The 20427-nt window shown below is 41.2% G+C and overlaps 1 protein-coding gene across 1 annotated transcript in view; it reads left to right on the top strand.

The window, feature by feature from the left end:
• CASTOR2 (cytosolic arginine sensor for mTORC1 subunit 2) overlaps positions 1–20427 on the top strand; it is a 125929-nt gene that overhangs the window by 7503 nt on the left and 97999 nt on the right. The gene's annotated exons all lie outside the window — the stretch shown is intronic.

The raw sequence follows: 20427 nt of genomic DNA, 5'->3' as shown, positions 1-20427 counted from the left end.
CATTCATTGCAGTTCAGAATCAACAGAGCAAAGCCTGTAAGTTGCAGTTATCATTTCAAAGTAAAAAGATCTCTCCTCCCCCCGAGCTCAGCTTGGTTTTGTGTGGCTAACTATAAGATATGTTTGTTAAGAGAGAAAACAACAGACAAAAATGTTTTATTATTGCACAAAAGAAATAAAGATTGATTAAGCCTGTTTCGTGACTATACAGTCCCTTGTTAGTTTCAGACTTACTGCACAAAGTTACACTGTGCTGATCAGGGAAACAGAGAATCTGATCTCATTTTTGTGGTCTGGTGTATAATAAACATTTTGTACTGGTTGATAAAGTTTGATTTTCACATCCAAAAAAAGCAGTGAATGCCTAAATTTCCTCACCAACCAGAACCGACTTCCTTACTTTGGTCTGTTAAATGTGCTTTACTAGAGATTAAAATAAAAACTCTACTTCTGAACTGCAGCCTGCTTTAGAAGGCTCGCACCAGTAATGCTGAGATATCAGGGTTGCTATTTAGCACAAAGTTGGCACATGGAAAAGAGAAGTGGTGAGGTTGCTTGGTGGCAGCAATCCATTTGTTAATCTTTTGGGGACTTCTGAGAATGCTTTTGTGGGGATGTCTCAGTAGGCAAAGTGATTTTTTCAGACCTTTGCAGTCCAATTAAGTTTTGTTAACATGATGGAATAAATGTTTTTAAGACACTTGTGCTACTTACTGGCCAGTAATTGTAGGGAGATGTAGGCTGTTATTGGCAGTAGGCTGTCCTTGACCCAAATTCTTTCAATACAAATTGTTTATAAAGTAGGAACCCAGCCCTCTTGTAACTGTGAATGTGAGTTTGATCAAGATGTAACGGTAAAGGAAAAGTTCATTTTATTTGCCTGCAAAGTTTTAGCATCCTTGTTACAGAGGATACTAGAGATGTCATAAGGTGTTGCAAGCTACACCACTTAAGTTTCGAGTAAAATGCAACCTTTAAGTCTTATGTAAAGTATTCAAATAGGTGAATTAAAAAAAAGATACTGGGGGAATTTCTAAAGCGGGGAGGGGAAAATTTACAAGTTTTGACATGGATAGAACAGTTAAAACGTAGGTGTGACTCTCCCTGTCTTTTTCTGTTCAGGCTTTTTAGAAATGTTATGTGTCAGAGAATCTGGGTAATGATATGCACTGGTTTTAGTGATACCTGAATATTTATCCTAGTTCTGTGGTTAAAAGATCAGTGTTCAACCCTTTATTATGCCACACATATATCCTGTTTTACAGGGTGTGTTGGTTGAAGTTGACAAGTCAGAGACCTTGATCGAAATGGCCCATGTTAATCTTGTTTAACGTTTGTAGCTTTTATTTCTTTTCCTAAAGAAAGATTGTCTCTTCTCTTTTGACGACCTCTAAGGCACTCGCTTGCAAATAAATGTAGTCTTGGCAAAAAGAAAAAAAAGTTGTTCTTAATAATGAGAAGGATATACTCTGTATGCATCTAAGCAACTGTATACATTTACATAGATTTACTTAGTCTTTATTTTTATGCTTTTTTTGAAAATGATGGATGACTTATTACATGATTAATCTTTCAGTTGTGATCTTTTTCAAGCTGCTTTTGGGTGGAAATTGGAGTTTGATTATAACATGGAAAACAAACATTTTCATTTGCTGTTTTTAAACTAATAAGCAATATTAAATGTGCTGAGTATTTAGGAAAAAAAATATCAGCCTATTTTGTGGTTATAACGAAGCAGTGTAATGTGACCTGTACTAAACAAACAAAACTGATGGTGACTTGAGACTATGCTTGTCAAGGCGTTGGAGCTGGTAGATCTCAGCCTCCCACACCTACTTCTTGTTTGCAGACTGGAAGAAAAAAAAACAAGTTTACTTGCTTTTTCAGTTCCTAATTTGTTTCTCAACCTGGAATGAACTAGTGATTGTTCTGAACTAAACTGAATAATTTGAAATGAGGAAAATATTCTCTCTTCTTGCAGAAGATGCTGTTGCTGTCAAAATCTGGCTTATTGCGTAAATGGACTGCTTCCAGTCGCTTTGTCACCAATTTCTCCTCAATTGACTTGTTTAATTTGTTTTGGAGTTTCAGCAGCCAACGTACTTCTTTTGATAATTGTTCTTTAAATTATCTTATTTACACCTAAAATGCCATCACTCAAAAAATTATTTCAGATATCTTTAAATCAGATTAGCTAATGTTAAAATAAAATTGTGCTTTAATTGTTTTCATGTTCAAACTACTTGGTTGCAAAATGGATATGTGAGAATTAACCTGTCTCTCACCACTGTGGGGATAAATTTAAGACAGTTTATGATGTACTGAGATGATGTGTTTTTGAGTTGCATGTTATTACCCATTTGGCATTTTCATAAGCCAAGCAGAGTTTTAATGTGTGTGGCTTGTTTGCATCTGCTGAGCTAGCAAGGTGTGAAACCATACGCTTGTGGCTCATTCTCTCCTGAGCTTACCGCAGGTTTTAGACTAGTTAGTGAATGGTTTTCTGCGGTGAGTGGTAGGACTGTGTTTTGCAATACTTACCTTTTACAGACTAAGGGGACACAAATTGAGATAGATTATTATTGTTTTTGTTAAGGGTAGACAGTCTATAGCAATTTCTGTGCAAACAAAATTAATACATTATTCGGAACATGAAATGGATTTGAGTTACCTGCACTGCAGGCAAGGTAATGGTAGTTACAAATGTACAAAACGACTGGATTCCTAAAGAACAGAGCATCACTTTTGACACAGATTTTTTTTTTTTTTTTAAATGGTTGCTTTCTTTTCAGTATTTCTGGCATACAAGCATAACAGTCTTTTGATGGCTGCCAGGAACCACTTTGCTAGACCAGTATAATTTTGGCTAAGCACAGAAGAGGTTAGCAAGAATTCAGCTTGACCAAAGCAGGCTTTATGGTTTTCTGGAGGGGAGCGATGTGGGGGGAGAGGAAGAGGAACAGAAGATGACAAAGCACAGGGTTGGCCTGGTGAATGTGCATGGATGTCTCATAACTACATGGGAGCCTCCTGCAGGACTTTGACAGTTAATGCCATAGTGGAGCCTTAACCTTTTTGTATCGTTTTCAGTCCAAGCCTGGTACCATGCTGTCATCACAAAATTAGAAAATAGCAAATCTGCACAGAATGGTTGAGGGAGGGAAGGATCTCTGAAGATCACCTAGCCCAACCCCCCAGCTCAAGGCAGGGTCAACTAGAGCAGGTTGCCCAGGATTTTGTCCAGTTGGGTCTTTTACTTAAAGCTGTGCATGGAGCTTTGCTCTCTTCTGTGTTAACATGTTGTTGACCTTGTTGACATTGTAATGCTTTGCTCCATTTGGCGTTACTTTCTGCGTAGCATTATAGTGTGTGATTTAACGTCTCATTTAAACAGGACAAAGTGTTTTTTGAATTTAAGACTGAGATTGTACAACCTCTCCGTTTTGGAGAGAACTGTTGGTATGGAGGAAAAACTGTCTACTGCAGCAATTGATTAGTCCTTTATGTTTCTTTGTGAGCTTTTCATGTGAAACTGCTTATTGGCTGTAAACTGTGAAAAACTAGCTGAAGTTAGAGCAGCCTCAGGGCTGCTTTAACTTAAACAAACTAGAAGCCAAAAAATTCCATAGCTGACTAAGAGCAAAGCTTGCCTTAGGAAAGGGCATGTACTCACTTCTATACCAGTGCAGACAGCTGAATTACGATTTGTAAGGGTGTTAGATGGATGTACAAAACTAATTAAGCTACTTGTACCCAAGCCCTCTATACAGGAGTTTTATTTATGTCCTTGACGTAAGTAAGGGAAAGTACTAGAGTAGCATGAAGTCCACATATTACTTGGTTTGACTTTAATGTACAGTATTTCACGGTTGGACTCGATGATCTTAAAGGTCTTTTCCAACCTATACGATTCTGTGCTTCTGTATTGTGTGGTGGATGCCCTACAGTAAAAGTTGTGCTTTGGTTATTGTACAGTTTCTGAAACGCTACTGTAATAGTGGTCATGCAATGAAACCACACTATATGAAAGAGTTTTCTCTGTAGTCTTCATATTGGTATCAAGTTACTCCAAGACGCTGAGTGGTTCTCATAATTCCTGTATGTACAGTCATTTTCTTGGCTTTATGCCTTGTCACATTACCCATCGCCCTGCTGTAATCCGGGGCTGCTGAGCCTTGACCCCAGGACAAGCGCTCTGTGTTTGTGTGTAGGGAAAACCTTGTGTCTGAGGAAGGATAAAAGTCTCGAAGGGAAGGGTTTGCACCAAATCACTGAGCTATCCCCTGGTAGCTCTTATGCTGTGACAGGCCAGAAATACTTTTCATTTGCACAGGAGTGTGAAATCAGCCTGGAATGACTAAAGTAAAAGGACTTTGTGTGTCCTGTACCCGTTTGAATGGCTTTGTTCATTCAGATGGTGGCTGAATTGTAATCTTAGGCAATGATTTAAATATGAAATAGTCCCAAAACAATATGGTTATCTATTAGCTTTTAATGATTTTGTGAAGCAGTGTATTTTGAATGGATATCTCATTGTAAAGGCGATAATGACCTAATTATCGGTGGAAAAAAAAAACAGGAAAAAAGTCAGAAATTATAAATAGTATGTGCACGCATGTGCAAAATGCTTCACGTAAGATTTGTGTCCTCTTAAGATGTACATGAGCATATGCTTTAAATTCATTTTCTTCTATGTTTATAGTGTATCACTGAGGCTTTAAACTGATACATCCTTGGCTGTTAATCCATGTTTGATAGCCTTCCATGGCATGTTATTGCTGTTTATATCCTTTTGAGTTCCTGCTGACTGGAACATAACCATGCATTTTTCTTACGGATTCGTAGATGGCCGCAGTACTTAGAACAGTTAATGGCTCTATCTTTAGGTGCAGTCTCCGTTGGCTGGATAACTGAGGGTGTAGTTGGAGGATCATAGCAAAGCAGTTGATGAAATTCCTGGCCCTGAGTCAACAGTTCCCACCTCCAGTGTTGTGGAAGTTGCTGTTAACTTGCTGAGTGTGATCCAAGTTCAGGGAAAAGGAAAAAAAAAAACCCACACCTTTGAAGCCAAATCATTTTGGTTATATTTATGGCACAGGCTCACAGACAGTTGCAGTAGTACAGCTACAGGATGGTTAATTTTGGAGTTGGAGTAGAAATGATTGACTTCTTAACCTTTCTTTACTGCCCAGGAGAATGGTCAGATGATTAGATCTTGTTGTAGGGACAGAAGTAATTTCTTTGTAAAGGTATGAGGTGTGCCAATAGCAATGGTGTTAACCTTTCTTTCAAAACTATAGGGCGGGCTTATCCTATATGTATTACTAGTATCATGTTTTGAATATTATATTTGCTCATTTTGTGTTTTTAATCCCAACAGTAACGTTTTTTCCCTTTTACTTGGGTTTGAAAAAACTCAGTGACAGGAATAGAACAGTTCCTGGATTCAAAATAGAGTGGTACTTTTTCCTTGGCTTGTTTAAACATACTACTGATTATATATTCCTTGCAGGATCAGCACAGAGAAAAGGACAATGAAACAATTTCATGGTGCTCCTTAAATGAGTCTTATATAAAACAAGGTTTAAAATGAATTAGGACCTACCTTTTAAGCACTTGTCAAATGTTCTCAGTGTCAGGTTTTCTTCCCACTTAATGTTCACTTTATAGCAAATCTAATGTGAGGTACATGATAATATTTTCAGAATCACCTAAGTCCCATTTAAAAAAAACGACTTAAGCACTTGGCACCCCAAGGCTCATTGGAAGCCAATGGGGCTTACACTCTGAAATGTCTGTTGCTGTTGGAGGGGAAGACACTTAGGGGTTTTAAAAATTTTGCCTCCTGGACAGACTAGCTGACGACATTCAGGACAAGAGCACGGTACAAATGCATGAAAGGGAGGGGAGGCTTAGCGTGACTGATCATGCAGGCAAGAGTGAAGATCTGTTTCTGAGAATTAGTTTAGGGAATCAAAATGGGGATTTCTTTGTTCTTCTCTCTCTCCACATAACCACGTGGGTTAGGGACTTGCTTTACTCCTTTTCTCCAGCAGTGCAGCATCAGGCCCCTGCGCTGCCCGCCGTGCGGCAGAGGTCCCTGCAGTCCGCAGGCCCCGTGCGCTCCGGGGATCACCCGTTGCAGTGCGTGCTGGCCGCACCTCTGAGAGGTGGGGAGATGCTGCTGACTTTCTTTGCAGAGGAAGAAACTGAGGCATACACGCGGGCGAGTGACTTATCCATCTCACAAAGCAGGTCTGCAGTAGGACCTGACTCTGTTTTTCCAGGTCCTGCATAGTCTCCACCACTAGAACTGCCTCTTTTCAGTATGATAGATGAAGGCCATGTTTCCAATCTGTGTTTGTATTAGCCACTTGAAATCCTTGTCATCTGGCTGCTGCCTTCTTTTTCTTTTGCCTTTTCTGTTTGTGGTTTTTCTAGGTTCGTTAGTGGAGGTGTGCTCTGTCATCTTTGCTTATACCTTGAGAGAGAAATATGAGTTGAAAGATGTCCATTTGAGCTTCCAGTAATAACGGCAGTCTTCCTGAGAGTCATAAAGAAAACAACCAGAAATACACTTGTATGTATGTGTGGGTTTTTAATACACATAAAGCACATATGTATGTATGTGTATAATATATATGTGTCATTCCCAAGTCAGAGCAGTCTTGAAATTGAAATTGCCTCAGCTAGAAATGAGAGGTAGCTCATGCTGACAAACAAAAGCACATGTTTTTAGGGGCTCTAATAGCTGTGCTTCAGGATAGAGAATGTCTCTCTTCCCGGTATCCTTCAGATGACAGCTGCCACAACGAAGGCTGAATGTGAAGAATACATTTTCACGTGGCTGTATCCTGGGCACTGGGAAGACTCTAGAGCTCAGAACAATAGCAGAATACGGAGCTGCCAGCAGGGAGTCTGACTGGACAAGTATAATCATGCACTGCTCAGCTTTCAAGGAAATTACAGTTAGTGCACTGACTTGCTCATAATAGTGATGCATTGTTTAGCTTAATAACTTATCAGCTCTCCAGGAACCACCTAGTGATCACTGTCATCATACACTGCTAATCATTCTGTTCTCCAATTGTCCCAAGATGAACTAAGGACCTGTCACATCACCTATTAAACTGGCAAACTGAGTGCACTATAATTTTTTATTTTTTTAAGCTAGAAGGAACAATATTGTCCACCTTTTTTTGTTCTCTTGTTTTGTCATTATCTTTATCATATGTAATTGTGCATGTAGTTTTTTTTAAATGTCAGGTTGAAAGGACATTGTCAAATTGTGGTTTTTTGTTCTTTTTTTTACATTTGTAGAGCCTTTTTAAAATTGCTGTTCTTTGTGATAACTACTAGGGAACTGAATCTGAAACCTGCTCTTTAAAGAACATTTGTTTTTCATAAAGCATTTGGGGCAGAGGGGCGATTCTTTGTGGTGCTTGTCTGTAGTACCTAGGCTCCTGTCAATCACTAGTAAATGTAGCCTGACAATGGCCCTCTGTAGTAGCGAAGAGTGATTATCCCTCTTATACAAACGTGGAATTTAGGCATGGGAAGATTGAGTGATTTACCCACAGGCATGCAGGGAGCTGTGGAAGAACAAGAAGGAGAAGCAAGCTGGTTTGAGTCCTGATCCCGGTAGGCCGTATATCCTTGCTGAATGCATGCTGGCTTCTTGTCAAAGGGTTATTTGTGAGCTCTGAGCTGCTAGCACTGAAGGAAAAGTGGCCACTAGTACACAAATAGATTTTACTAGATAATATATCTGAATCTGTTCTTTAAGAGGTAACGTTTTAAACTCTTCTGACTCTGACTCTTACTGCTGACACTACTTAATTTTTCCTTACTAGTTGGGGAATCTAGGGACAAGGCATTGGGATCTTATTTTTGCGTTTTGTAAGTGCCTAATTTTGGATGGAAAATCCAAATGGATTGGATGGAAAGCTAAAACTTCTTACCTCAGGACCAATCCACGCAGCAGTAACATATCTGTAACTTTAAACTAGGTAGCTTGGATAAATCTGGTGCTGTAACCAGTAAAACACAGAATTTGGCATGGACTAAGTTACCAAGTGTTTACCCTGGTTTTAGATGGATTTTTTTTGTAGTCCATGCTGCTACATACATGAGAGCCCTTTCTTCATGCCCTGACAGCAACAATGGTCAGATGCCAAATAAAAACCATTCTTGTGGAGTACTGCAAAACAGCTTTGTTTGCTAACATTTAGATGAAAGATCCTAGAATAGCGCAAAATACCAAAGCTGTGGGGACACCTTTTTGTGGTCAGTCACGGTGGGGGAGAGCTCCAACCTGTTCCATACTTGGGGCTGAAATTGGAAGGGCAGGGGGAAACAGATGGATGTGCCCAACTGAAACAAGCCTCCTTGCTGTTCTGAATAGTGCAGGCAGCTGCAGGATAGTATCTACTGATCTCAGGAATTGTGCAAACAGTGGGGTGGGCGATTTTTATTAGACCAGAACGAGTACACCAGGATTTAAATGAAACTCTGAGCATTTCAGTGCTTTTTCAGTTGTTTGAGGTGTTTGCTTTGGTTTCATTTCTCCTGTGTCTGTCTTGAGAAAAACAATTGTATCTCCTGATCGGTGACAACTAGAATTAAAATAGGAAGGAGCCTTCTGCTGCAAGATTTATTGCCTGGCACATCTACATTGTCTGATGAAGTGTCATCTTTTGTTATGTTTTGAGAAGATGCTGCTTGTGATATCTCTGAACCGCATGAGAAAACATTTGGCTGCACCTATTCTTGTCAATGATGGCAGTATTCTTGTAGCTCAAATTATATAGGTCTTTGTGTATAGTATTGAAAAATTTAGGTCCAGCCTCTGCGAATAAACAGAAAAGATCAGGTTGTTGCAAAATGGTGGTCTCTACAGAGACTATAGCTTTGCATATGCTTCAAATGCATCACCTATTTCTGGCAGCAAGAAGTGAGAAAAATGCTGAGTAAGTATGTCTTGTCCCCAAAATCAGGTTTCATAATAAGGAAATACCTGAAGCTTACAGGTGTGGCTTTCTCTTTTCCATGGGAATGTTTCTCACTTCTCCAGGAGTTTGCCATCTTCCCTTGAAAACAATTGTTCAGGTACTTTCCTCCTGCAAATAAGCCCTGTTTTATTGGCTCCAGTTGCTGTAGGGCCAACAAACGGCATTCGGCCCAAACTCCAAGCTTGTACCAGTTGGCTGTATTTTGCATTGTACTAAGTTGAAAAGCATTGCCAGATAAAAAAATAGAATTGAATAGAATTGAAATAGAACACCTAAAACCTGGTATGGAATAATGCCAATGTGTACTTTAATACAGCATAACCACTGCCTAATGATTTACCTTACTGTTTGTATTGAAATATAGCTGACTTGGTAGTTATGCTTGACCAGAGCTTTTTCTTGCAAGAGGTATTTCTTTCTTTATCGTGCCTGCAGATACAAGACTGGAAATATCAATATTCAAGCCAATGATTTTGTTACAAATCTGCTTGGGGATGCCCTGATAACCCAGTTCTATGCCTGGCAAAGTCAACAAGTTTCTCTTCATTGCTGTCAGCGAGTTAGAGCCCAGGCTGAAAAATTCATGTGAGAGGGAATATTTCTGCAAACTCCTATTCATGCAAATTGGACATCAGTACGCTTGAGGTTTCTGGGAAAATAACCCTTTTTGCTGGATGTAGCATGCATTAGGATCCTTGGATTAATTCAGGTTATGTTGAAGCCCGCTCTTGGTTATCTCTGGGTGAATTGTGTAAATGGTGAAGTTCCTGTACTAAGGGGACAAAACATCCGGTCTGGATCTAGATGAGCAGACTGAAAGCAGCATGCCGCCTTCTCCTGGCATTTTGTTGTCGATTTCCCAGCTCGGGAAACTCAGCAGGCGACAGGATTGCTGACAGTTCTTTCCTCAACATCCCATTCCAGACTCATTTGTATGATTTCTGCTACTTCAAGTTTTATTTTGCCAAGGCTCTCCCATCCCTTTGTTCTCCTGGATCACTGATGTTTACAGTGCTCCCATCCTGTTGCTCAGCAGCTCCACCATGGTTTGAAGCCATTGTGCATTGTGGTGAGCGTGAAGACGGTGATAGTCTGTGTGATGCTGCCTAAGCCTTGCTCTTCTACCTCTTCCCCTTTTATTGATGCCTTTGTGGCTGTGAGATTCTGTTCAGTGCTAGTTTGTTGAAGAAAAAAAAATCCATGGTGGCTCTGTGCCATAATTTCAAAGAATCGCTATTCACCGTGCTCTTGATGGAGAGGTTTAAGAAGAAATTATTTTGCTCCTTGGGCATGAAAATGCTGGTTGAGAGTGTAACTTGCACAGGACTACCTTTGCCTGGGAGTCTGGCCAAATAGAAATTTTTTATTTCCGTTTAAGACATGGGTCTGCACCCTCAGTAGTCTTTTTCATAGATGTTTTGTTTACAGCTGTCGTTGCTGCTCAGGAGCAAGATGTGATGCCTCGCACTGAGAATAGCCCATGATGAACATCTCTCAAACTGAGAGATGAATCAGAACATCTCTCAAACTGCTAGGCAATAGTTGGCTGCCATGCTGGGAGAGGGAGGCAGCAGGGAAGAAAGGGTGTCAGACTTCATCAAGTCTAGGAAAACTTGCATGTAAATTTGTGTGTGTGTGTGTGTTGAGCTTTGTTTTTGAAATTAGGGGAACATCTTCTCTACGTGACTATTGTGTAAGCTTAGGCAAAGTGATTCATCTGTTGGGTACAGGTCACAGGAGTGCTGACCTCTTTACACCACCTTTGTTTAGAGCAGGAAAGACTGTAGTTTGCTAGCGCTCAACTAATTGCGATAAAAACATCCAAGCATTTTATATTTGCCAGGTCTTTGTCTTTATAATTTTGGAGCCTTGTTTTGTCCTTTTTTCAGGTACCTTGTATGGTCGTATTACAGCTGGCAGCAATACAGGCTCATTTCAATCAGGGCAATACTCTTGATTCAAGGAAGAAGTTAACAGGAGCATGGCTCAACATTGAATGGCTTTTGGTAGACAATGAGCAAGCTAAGCCTGTGTAACAGGAGAAATCTTTATTCGATTGAAAGCAGTGGCCGTATTGACATTAACATAATTCGAAGGGATGGACTTTTTCCCTATCTGTTGATATATTCAAGTGTTACTTTCTTTTTCCAGCATACTTAGGTTCAGTTCTTTGATTCTTTAAGTAGATGCTGCCCGCTGCTCACACAGCTCTAGAATGAAGCCTTATGCACCAACTAAAACTCCACAGCAGTTGTAGCTTTGCTTATTGCAGCCTCAGATGAAACTGGAGCTTATTTTACAGGGATCCAGTAAATTACGCTTCAGCTTTTCTTTGGACAGCTCAGCAGTGACTGGCTTGTAAACCTTGGTATGCTGTTGGACTTCTGTTCTGGAGAAAGCTTGTCTGGGATTTAATCTAAAAGATTCATGTGTGTCCCCCTCCCCATTTATTAATCTGAGCACAAAATTACTACTTTGACATTGTGTGAGCTGATTCCCATGAAGATAACTCCCTCCCCTGCAGAGAGAGTGGCCTGGCACTGTAGCTTCCCAGGAAAGCTATCAAAACTGCTTCACCTTGGCCTGTGTACCTTCGCTACGTGCAACATTGCTGTTAAACTAGTGGTAGACTTCAGTACAGGCTTGCACACTGACAGATTTGAAGCAGCAAGCTCTGTAAAGCCATTTTTAGTATTTGTACCCATGCATTTGTATGGCCACATGGAGCCTCTTCCTGAAATGTTTGCATCTGTGGAGCAGCCTTCCCATTCTGCAGATAACAGGCTGGGAGCATGTTTCCTTCTTGATGCCGTGTAGAAAATCAGTGTCATGTAGTTACGTGTCAATATAGTTACAACAAACTAGCGAACGTCGTGGCTGCGTCCAGAATTGGGAAGTATCACTGTGGGAGACTGGCTTCAGTGGAATTACCTGATGTTCTGGTTAGCTGATTCATTAGGGCTTTCTCAAAACCCCATAATTTCCCCTGGTCGTTTTCTTCCATAATTAACCTGTTTTTCTTGATCTGGGTTGTTGGTCCTTAAATAATGACATCCTTCACGAAAACAGTTTCTTCTGCTTAGGAAAGAGGCACAGACTGTTATGCTCTGTGGGCTCATATCAGGATTTGTTCTCTTGGATTGTGCTTGTACCTTAATAAGAGTCCGGAGTGCTTGGGGATTCAGGGATTGTGTTTATTCATTTTCAGAAAAAGATATTGGGCCCTTCACTGACAGTTTGTCTTCAGCTTGCCGCCTTTTGAAATCGTCTGCAAGTTCTGCACTGACAATCCGTCAATCTGTCGTACAAGACAAGGAATGAGTGACATTACTTGTTTCAACATATCATAACTGTTATGCTTGCTCCCTCAAGCCCTGTAAAGTCTTGTTATGTCAGGGTGTGTGGGAGAGGGTTGTATATATTTTCATTGTTGGGTGATCTCCTTTTGGGTCCTTTATCTTTTACATCTTGGGCCTTGGAGATATTTGGTTCTTCCCAAAATGTGCTGTTTCGAAGAAATGCCACTTGTGCTCAGCTGGCTAAAGCCTTTGCTGCTGAAGCAATGGGATTTGTCTGGTGCAGCTAAGCAAGCTTCTTGGGGCAGAGACTGTACGTGCGAGAGGCCTGAATGCAGGCTGGAAGCTGTTGCAATACAGATGGTAGAATAGTGGGCAGGATGAATGCCATACAGAAGACTTAGACAGAAGTTATGGGCTTGACACAGGAATTACTAAATCAGTTTTTTCAGCCTATGTTTTGCAGGTTAAACTATAATTACAAAGCCTTTCACCTTGTCTCTCTCTCTCTCCTTCTCTCTCTTCCCCCGCTCCCCCCCAACCATCTCTTCCCTTTATCTTTTTCATTCTTCTTTCTCTTTAGTCTGCAGAAAGCAAATTCCTGCAGAATTCCTAGCATAAAGATGGAGACTGATAACACTGGCATGTAATACTGAAGTAGGAGCTGAAGCTACAGCTGTTTCATAGTTTCCAGCACAGGGCTCTTGCAATGTAGCTGATGGAAGATTCCCGAGTGAAGCCTCACAAGGGCAATGTGTCCTCTTGCTACATCGAAGTCCAGTTGTGTGCCTGAGTGCCCAGTATGGGAGAAGGCAGCGGTTATAGAGGCTGGGCAGGCAGCGCTTGTGTAGTGAGTACAGAACTAGGAACCAGGATTCCCAGCTTCTATTCTTAGCTCAGTAACTAATTCATTGCAAAGCCTTTTGCAAATCATTCAGGCCTAATCCTGCACATATAGCACCCCCAATAAAGTCCTTTCAGTTTTTCATTGGGGATATAGGATCAGCTTCTTAACTGCTGTTTTTCTCTCACTCAGTAGGAGTGGGGGAATGAAAATCACCATCTTTATGCAGAAAGTGTGATAATTTGTTAATGTTTGTGAAGCAGTAACGTGGGCATCCCTGTGTGATGTGTGTGACCTGGCATCCATAAAGGGGATTGATTGATTGCCGTTATCAGCTGGGTCTTTGGAGCATGGGATTTTTGGCACCTCTCATCAGAATACAGTTTTACATGACTATAGAGGATAATGCTGGAAATGCCTCTGCAACTGGGCTTGCCACATGTCCAGATGGCAAGGTCAATGTAGCGTGGACCTTGCTCAATTGCTTGGTATGCCAGGGTAAGGGCTGCTGCTTCTTTCTCTCTTTATACTACTGGCTCAGCTAGAAATTGAGGAGTTCTATGGCTGTCAATAAATTCAGAGAGTTGGAAATTAATACCTACAGTGAACTCTGCTTTTATTGGCCTTAAATTAATTTCCCACCCTTTTGCAAAGGTGACTGGGAGCCCTCATTTTTGTATGGTACTTCTGCTTTAAGATAATTTGAGCTGCAATCTTAAAATGAAATGGAGTTAAAAACACTCTGGGCTAGCAGTTAATTTCTAGAGTATTTTGTAAGATAAAGGGGCACAACAAAAAGGATACTATAATGTGCAAACCCCTTTCCTTTACATTTGGCTGTGCTGTATTTTGTAGTATGTGCAGTTCTGGTATCTGCCGAGTGCAGCATCTTGCTCTGCTGGTTTGTGTGAGGCTTTATTTTCCTGGTGCAGGGACAGAAGTAGATTAATCGACAGAGCTGTTGGCAAAAATCTGTTAGCAGGCTTTTCAGTGTGGGATCATCTGGAAAAAAACACAACTTGATTTTTCTGTCAGTTGAGTTTTTGATAAGTGTTAGAGAAAGTATGGTCTCTTCGAAAACTTAGTTCTGAAAACACAGAGCCTGGTAGTGGATTTTTTTTTTTTTTTTTCTTTTGGGAAATGTTTGTTAGTGTAGTGACACTTCATGCTCTCGCCTGTGAAGGGGCAGGTCTGTCCCAGTGCTTACATATATTTGACTAACAGGGCTTTAAAGTGGGCAGGCCTTGCTGAATAAATTATATAGGTAAAGTAAGAGGCAGAGGAGCAGAATTATTACCTCCCATGCCCCTCATGCTGGGACAGCAGGACAGCATCCTCCCTTCCTCTCTTGCCAGTGAATGAAACTATTGTCCTGACTTGTACAGCTAGCCATTTCTGGGAGCCTGGGGGGGCAATGGTACAAAGAGCACTGGTAGCCCATAGTCAGAAACTTGAAGATGAGTTTTAGTTTGTTGGGAGCTACATGCCTGTACCATTAAATACACATATAAATCTATTGGTGTCTCTCCAGCTTTACAGTTTATCTAGTTGTCTCTGACTGCATATGAGGCAATGGACTGGAACTGCCACCGATGTTGGTGACTCCAGGTCCTCATGGTGCATCCCTGGGTGGAGCTCCTGCTAGTGCCTGTGTCCCACCCCGGCGCTAGGGAAGCAGTCCATATCCACAGAGAGCCTCTGAGATTGATGCACTAGGACTGGGTCTGTGCCCACTAAATAATAATAATGTGTCATACTGCTCCTGGCAGTCATCTTGCAGTTGTGCTTTGGAGCCCTTGTGTATGCAGCAGGCTCCTGTTCTTTAAGGAGGTTCCCCTCATTTTTTTCCTAATGCTTTTCCAAATGTATTTTCTCATCCTCAAGGTATAGGAGTCTCTTGCTTTCCTGTCTGCTGTCTCTCCCTCTATCAATTGCTAGATCCCTCCTGCCTTGAAGGGGAAGGCTTTCAGAAGGAGCCTGTTCGCTGCTGTTCTGCCTGAGGGCACCAGTAGCCCTGTGGGTAAAGCTGGGGACGTTTTGGGGTAAGTTGGCTGGCTTGCTTGTCTCAAGGGGACTCGGAAGTAGATGTGAGCTTCCAGTTTTCTTCCCCCCTCCTTTGTAGAGAGGGTGGCAGCCCTGAGTGCTTCTCACCCCGGAAGAGCAGGAGGGCTCATCCCCAACAAAATGGGCATCAGAAAAAGGGTCAGGAAAAAAGCTTTTGCCCTGCTTCTCCCAAGTACTGCACTAGACAAGCACCTTAAGACGCACTCAAACATAGCCCCGTGTTGACTAAGTTGTGCACTTAATGCTTTTAGTATTTTGACTAAAGCCTGCCCAAAAACTAATGGAGGCTCTTGGGCTCCTTTGTATACTGATAATTTTTTTTCCATTATTTTTACTGTGTTTTCAGCCGTAAAGCAATTTTTTTTTTCATCTTATGTTCATTTCCTTTTGCTGACACTAGAGCATCATATGATTTAGGGCTTTGTTTTCAAGCTTGATATGAAGGCTAATTACTTCCTTCTTGCATCCTCTCAGTAAGAAAACATGAGACTTAATCTTTCACAAAAGAGAAGAGCAAGGAAAAATTTTTAAGTGCATGGAAGTCTTTGATAAGTCCCTAGATTTGAATTTATTGTTCACAGTGTAATGACAACAAAACATGAGGAGCTGAGCTCCAAACTCCATAGCTCTGTCTGTATGGACACAGTTTTCTGTTCAGTTGTTTGTCCTCGCTGGGTCTAATTACGCAGTTACAGTTCAGCCTGCAGCTGAGTGCTTTTACTAATTAGGGGTACACTGTGGATATTTATTGTTTATATAAAGTCAGTATGTATTTGTCCTGTTTCAGCCCTGTGACTTGCTTTGATTATCCATAGTCTTCTAGGTAATTAAGCTGTATATTTTCTCCCTGTCTCTTTCTTCATGTTCTCTCTTGCCTTAATTTGATAAGAGAGGGAGAAGCTACAGCAGGAAATTTGGGAGCATTGGTAAATTGTTTCAGTGGGCAAGTGTGTGATAGTGCTTTACAGAGATGCCAACGTAAAGGCAACCTGCTGTCTGGGCAGTTTGGGAAGAAAAAGGTTATTGCTTCCTTATCAAGTGTTCCTTTAGCACAACCAAGGGAACATCAACTCTTGGGATCGCTCATGTAACGCACGACTGACAAAGCTGACAGGAATCTTATTTCACTTCTGATCAAAGTAGTTGTTGTTAAACTTTTATCTAAAATTTCTGTTAATGGACTAGCCAGTAATGACTGAAGGCATGCATTAGAAAATGCAGTACTCCACAATACAGAGTGAATACCAGATAGTTTGGGCGTGTCTCTCTGAAAGCGATGGCCTTAACAGGAAGGTAATGCTTTAATATAATTAAGGAATATTAATAAATATATAAATTTATAATAAAATGTACAAATTTATAAATAAAAGTAATAAATAATATTAAAATACTTAAGATAATATTCCTTAATATAAAAACTTGGTTTCTATTAGATGTTTTTTTTTTTCTGCAGGGTCAGCATGCATGGTTCCCAATATCCCTGGTTCATCAGGCTGCCTTAGGGCACACCTAACTTCAAGTGCATGAATCACTCCATTTAAAATTTATTAGCTAGGTATGTGATTAAGTAACTTGATAAATTGGGAATGTGAGTTTTAAGTAGGGACTGGGGGGCTGTTCCCCAACTCCCTTGTCTGCTGTAACCCCTTCTGTGGTGGTGTAATTGCAAGATTTGTTTGCTTCCAAGATTTACTAACAAACTTTTTCAAAGTTTGGCAGAAGAAAAGTCAAGTGATTCTTTTGAAGACAGGCTTGTGGGATTCAAAGATGATAAAACCAGAAAACTTCTTCTAAAAGCAGCTAAGTTCTGTGGAGTATCCATCTTAAGCGTTTGATATACAGGGATTACAATTTCTTAAATGCTTTACAGAGATATTAACTTTCTGTAAGTGCTTATGGTATTCTCCAAGACTTTTTCAACAAGATACATAAAGGATATATTAAAAAATAATAAAATCAGTAATACTGTCTGCCCGCAAGCTTTGTAGCGAGGGAGTTTTTACAACCTGCTCATGCCTGTGGCTATTTTCATTGTTGGATTCTAGAGTTTAAAAAAATGCAAGATAGATGGTTTTAAACATTTTCACTCAGATCAACTATACGTATGTCATCAAAACAATGGAATTAATTTTAAAATCTTGATTTTTTTTTTTTAAATAAAAACAGAACTGTTCTTATTTATGTTCCCGTCTGATCCTCTTTAGTTATGCATGCATCATGCTTACCTTTCTTTTTCTGTTCAAGTGCCTAAAATACATATCCTTGAGCTTCATATGATTTATTTTTATAAGCTGCAGTTTTAAGAAAAGCTCATATCACGAGATCAGTGACAGTAAAACAGATCGGCAATGCTGAATTTTATTCCAAGCGGAATCCCAAATAGTGTCATACATGCTTGACAGTTGAAAGTTGGAAAGCTAAAGAAAATATACGGAAATTACTTTTTTTTTTTTAAGCTTGATGAGCATCTGACTGTATCTTCAGCTGAAGTATAGGCTCAGATCTGACATAAAATGATTGAGCCTGTATAGGGCTTCTCAGATGACTCTCAGTTAAGGTTTTGGGTTTGGGTTGTACTTCTGAAGCGCAAGTCTGTACGCACATTCCCAGTAAAGGGCAGCTTTGTTCAATATCACCTCTTAGCACAGTTCTAACAGCTGATACTGACTTCACAAATATAATTGTATAGTGTCAGTTGTGTTGGAGACAACATTTAAATGTAGACTTGTGCTTAGGGATCTAGATGGGAAACTCTTCTGGTTTAATGTTTAGCCGTCTCTTGCCATCAGGTGAACATTCAGGTTGTAAAAGTTGGTTTGTTCTTTTAAGCAGAAGAAGGGTGGAATAAGTAGAAAAAAACAGCACAGCACAACGTGGACAAGCGCTGATGGCATCTGTTCAAACAGGCAGAGACTTGCCAGAGGCCAAATGGAAAGAATGTGATGTAGTGGGCTTGTTGGATTTGCTTCTCCAGGTTGCTACGGTAAAGGATCTTTTTTTGATTATTGCTGTGTGGAATATGAGCATAAAAGATGTGCAGAAAGCTGACTCTGCTGGCTGGGCTCTTCTGGCTTCTGCTTGGTCGCTTCTAGCCTGGGTATGCAAGGTGAGTGCTGCACAGTAGCCAGGCAGAATCAGAGAAAACACTGCTCGGAGACCTCTCATAGCTGGCCAGCTATTTTAGGAGTGGTGTTACCACAAACTCTGAATAGAAATAGCTGTCAAAGGACCAGCAGCATTTCATTAAGAGTGGTTAAGCCGCAGAACACCTGTGTGAGGTAGGCGTGGGCTGGATGTTCCATTTTCAGCGTGGACATACCCAGATATCCAAAAACCCCGGGAGGCTGGGCCCCAAGAAATAGGAAGACTGCCTTTAAAAGGTGGGTCTTATTTAAAAGTATTCAATGTGTGTTTCTTTCTCTGATTAGTATCCAGGCTTTCAGTTTAGATTTGTCTGCAGACAAGCCTGAATCTATTTATTTATTTTTTTATGTTCGGTCATGCATAATCGCATTATTCTAGGTAGAGATCTGGAGAAAAGATACTTGCTTTCTTAACCATGTTGCAATGAATGATGGCCTAGTATTATGCAGGAGGCTGAAAGAGGGGACTGGTTTGCTCCAAAGCTGCAGTACCTCAGCAGTTCCTGACCTCTGTAGGTTTATGGTGATCATTCATCTGAATGTGATCCCATGTCTTTGCAGAAGAAACTTCTCCCTTGTCTCAAGCTGCATCCCACCTCCTTCCCCACTGCCCAGAAGACCTTGGTGTAAACTCTGGGTGTGCATATGTTTCTAAAGACAACTGATATGGAGGCTTTGGATACCAGAGAAGGGTTGATTAATTGACTTTGAGATAGGAATAATGAATATGTGGCTCCCATGTGATAGAGGTTTAAACTAAAATACTCATGGCTTTATAAATGATAGTGCTCGGAAGACTTAGGTGACATCGGAACATGAAGAGCTTTTATTTCTTGTCTCAAGCCAAGTTTTGACAAAGCCTGGAATTTCCTGCACGGGAAACTGCAGGGATGTGGCTTCTTGGTATGTGATCAACGTGTTGAGCAACAATTAGATTCAATAACGAAGGGCATCTATTGGAAACTCTTCCTGGAAGATAAGTGCCAGATCCTGGTTGATGAGCAGAAGGAACTAAAACAAGGAAATAAATGAAGGAGAAAGTAGGTTCCCTTTTCCTCTTTTGCCTTTGAAATGGCCATCCTTGCAAGTTTTGAGACTGTGCAGTTGACGGATAATAACTGCGCCCGTTGTATTGGCTGGTGCTTGAATGGATAAATGGCTGCGCACCTTTGGATTACGAAAGATCAACAGTGCTCTCCACAAGTACCTTCCATGAAATCCCCGTTTGAAGAGCTCCCAGGCTGAGCCTTGCAGATAAACGTTAAGCACGGTGGACAGGGCTGCCCAGTGCTCAGCTTCTGTAAGTGCCACGTGCTGGGCTGGCTCCTCTGCTCTTTTGACCAGCACCAGCATCTTGGCCAGCCAGTGGGCACATGCATGCATGATACGTGCAGTTTTTTTCAGGGAGCCTTTGGAGCTGCTGAGGGAACCTTCTCCTTTCTGTAACACTTACTTTCTTCTTCCTGACCTTGATCTTCACGTTTCCTTCTTCCAGGAGGTTTCATGCTGCAGTCACAGGAGGCTTGTCGTGCCTCAGCACAGGGAGAGCCATAATTTGCATCCCTTTGTAGCAGAGTGACTGATCTTTTCACCGTGCCTTCCTCCTCCGAGCTGCGGTGCTGCTGTGTTACAGTGCTACGAAGCTTGTGTTCACTCAGTGTGTGCCGGGGGGGGGGGGGTGTGAGGAAATAGTGAGCAGGGGAAAAAATAGCACCAAAGAGCTGCAGGAGTCAGGGTGGTACTGAGATAAAATAAGCCATGTTACCTAAGTTAATTCGGGGGGGCGGGGGGGAGGGAATGTGGGCCATCGTTGTGTGCCAGTAGTGTTTGATCATTCATGAGGCTTTACTTCATGGCCAAGTATTACTTGAACGGACCCCCTGTGGCCAGCTAAAGCACAGAGCGTAGCTCAGCATGAAGGCGGCTGATGGATGGCTGCGCGGTCAGGGCAGGCAGGGTGGTTGGTTGATGAAGGCATTTTGTTTTGCAGTTGTTTTCCTTGTGACAGCCATTTATTTTAAAGTCACACTCAGTCCTTCTGGGAGCTTCTGCATCACATCCGAGACTTG

Source organism: Mycteria americana, chromosome 15 (genome assembly GCF_035582795.1).
Source record: "Mycteria americana isolate JAX WOST 10 ecotype Jacksonville Zoo and Gardens chromosome 15, USCA_MyAme_1.0, whole genome shotgun sequence".
In the NCBI taxonomy this organism is placed as follows: Eukaryota; Metazoa; Chordata; class Aves; order Ciconiiformes; family Ciconiidae; genus Mycteria; species Mycteria americana.
Note: the sequence above shows the minus strand (reverse complement) of the source record. Positions and strands in the feature narration are given on the sequence as shown.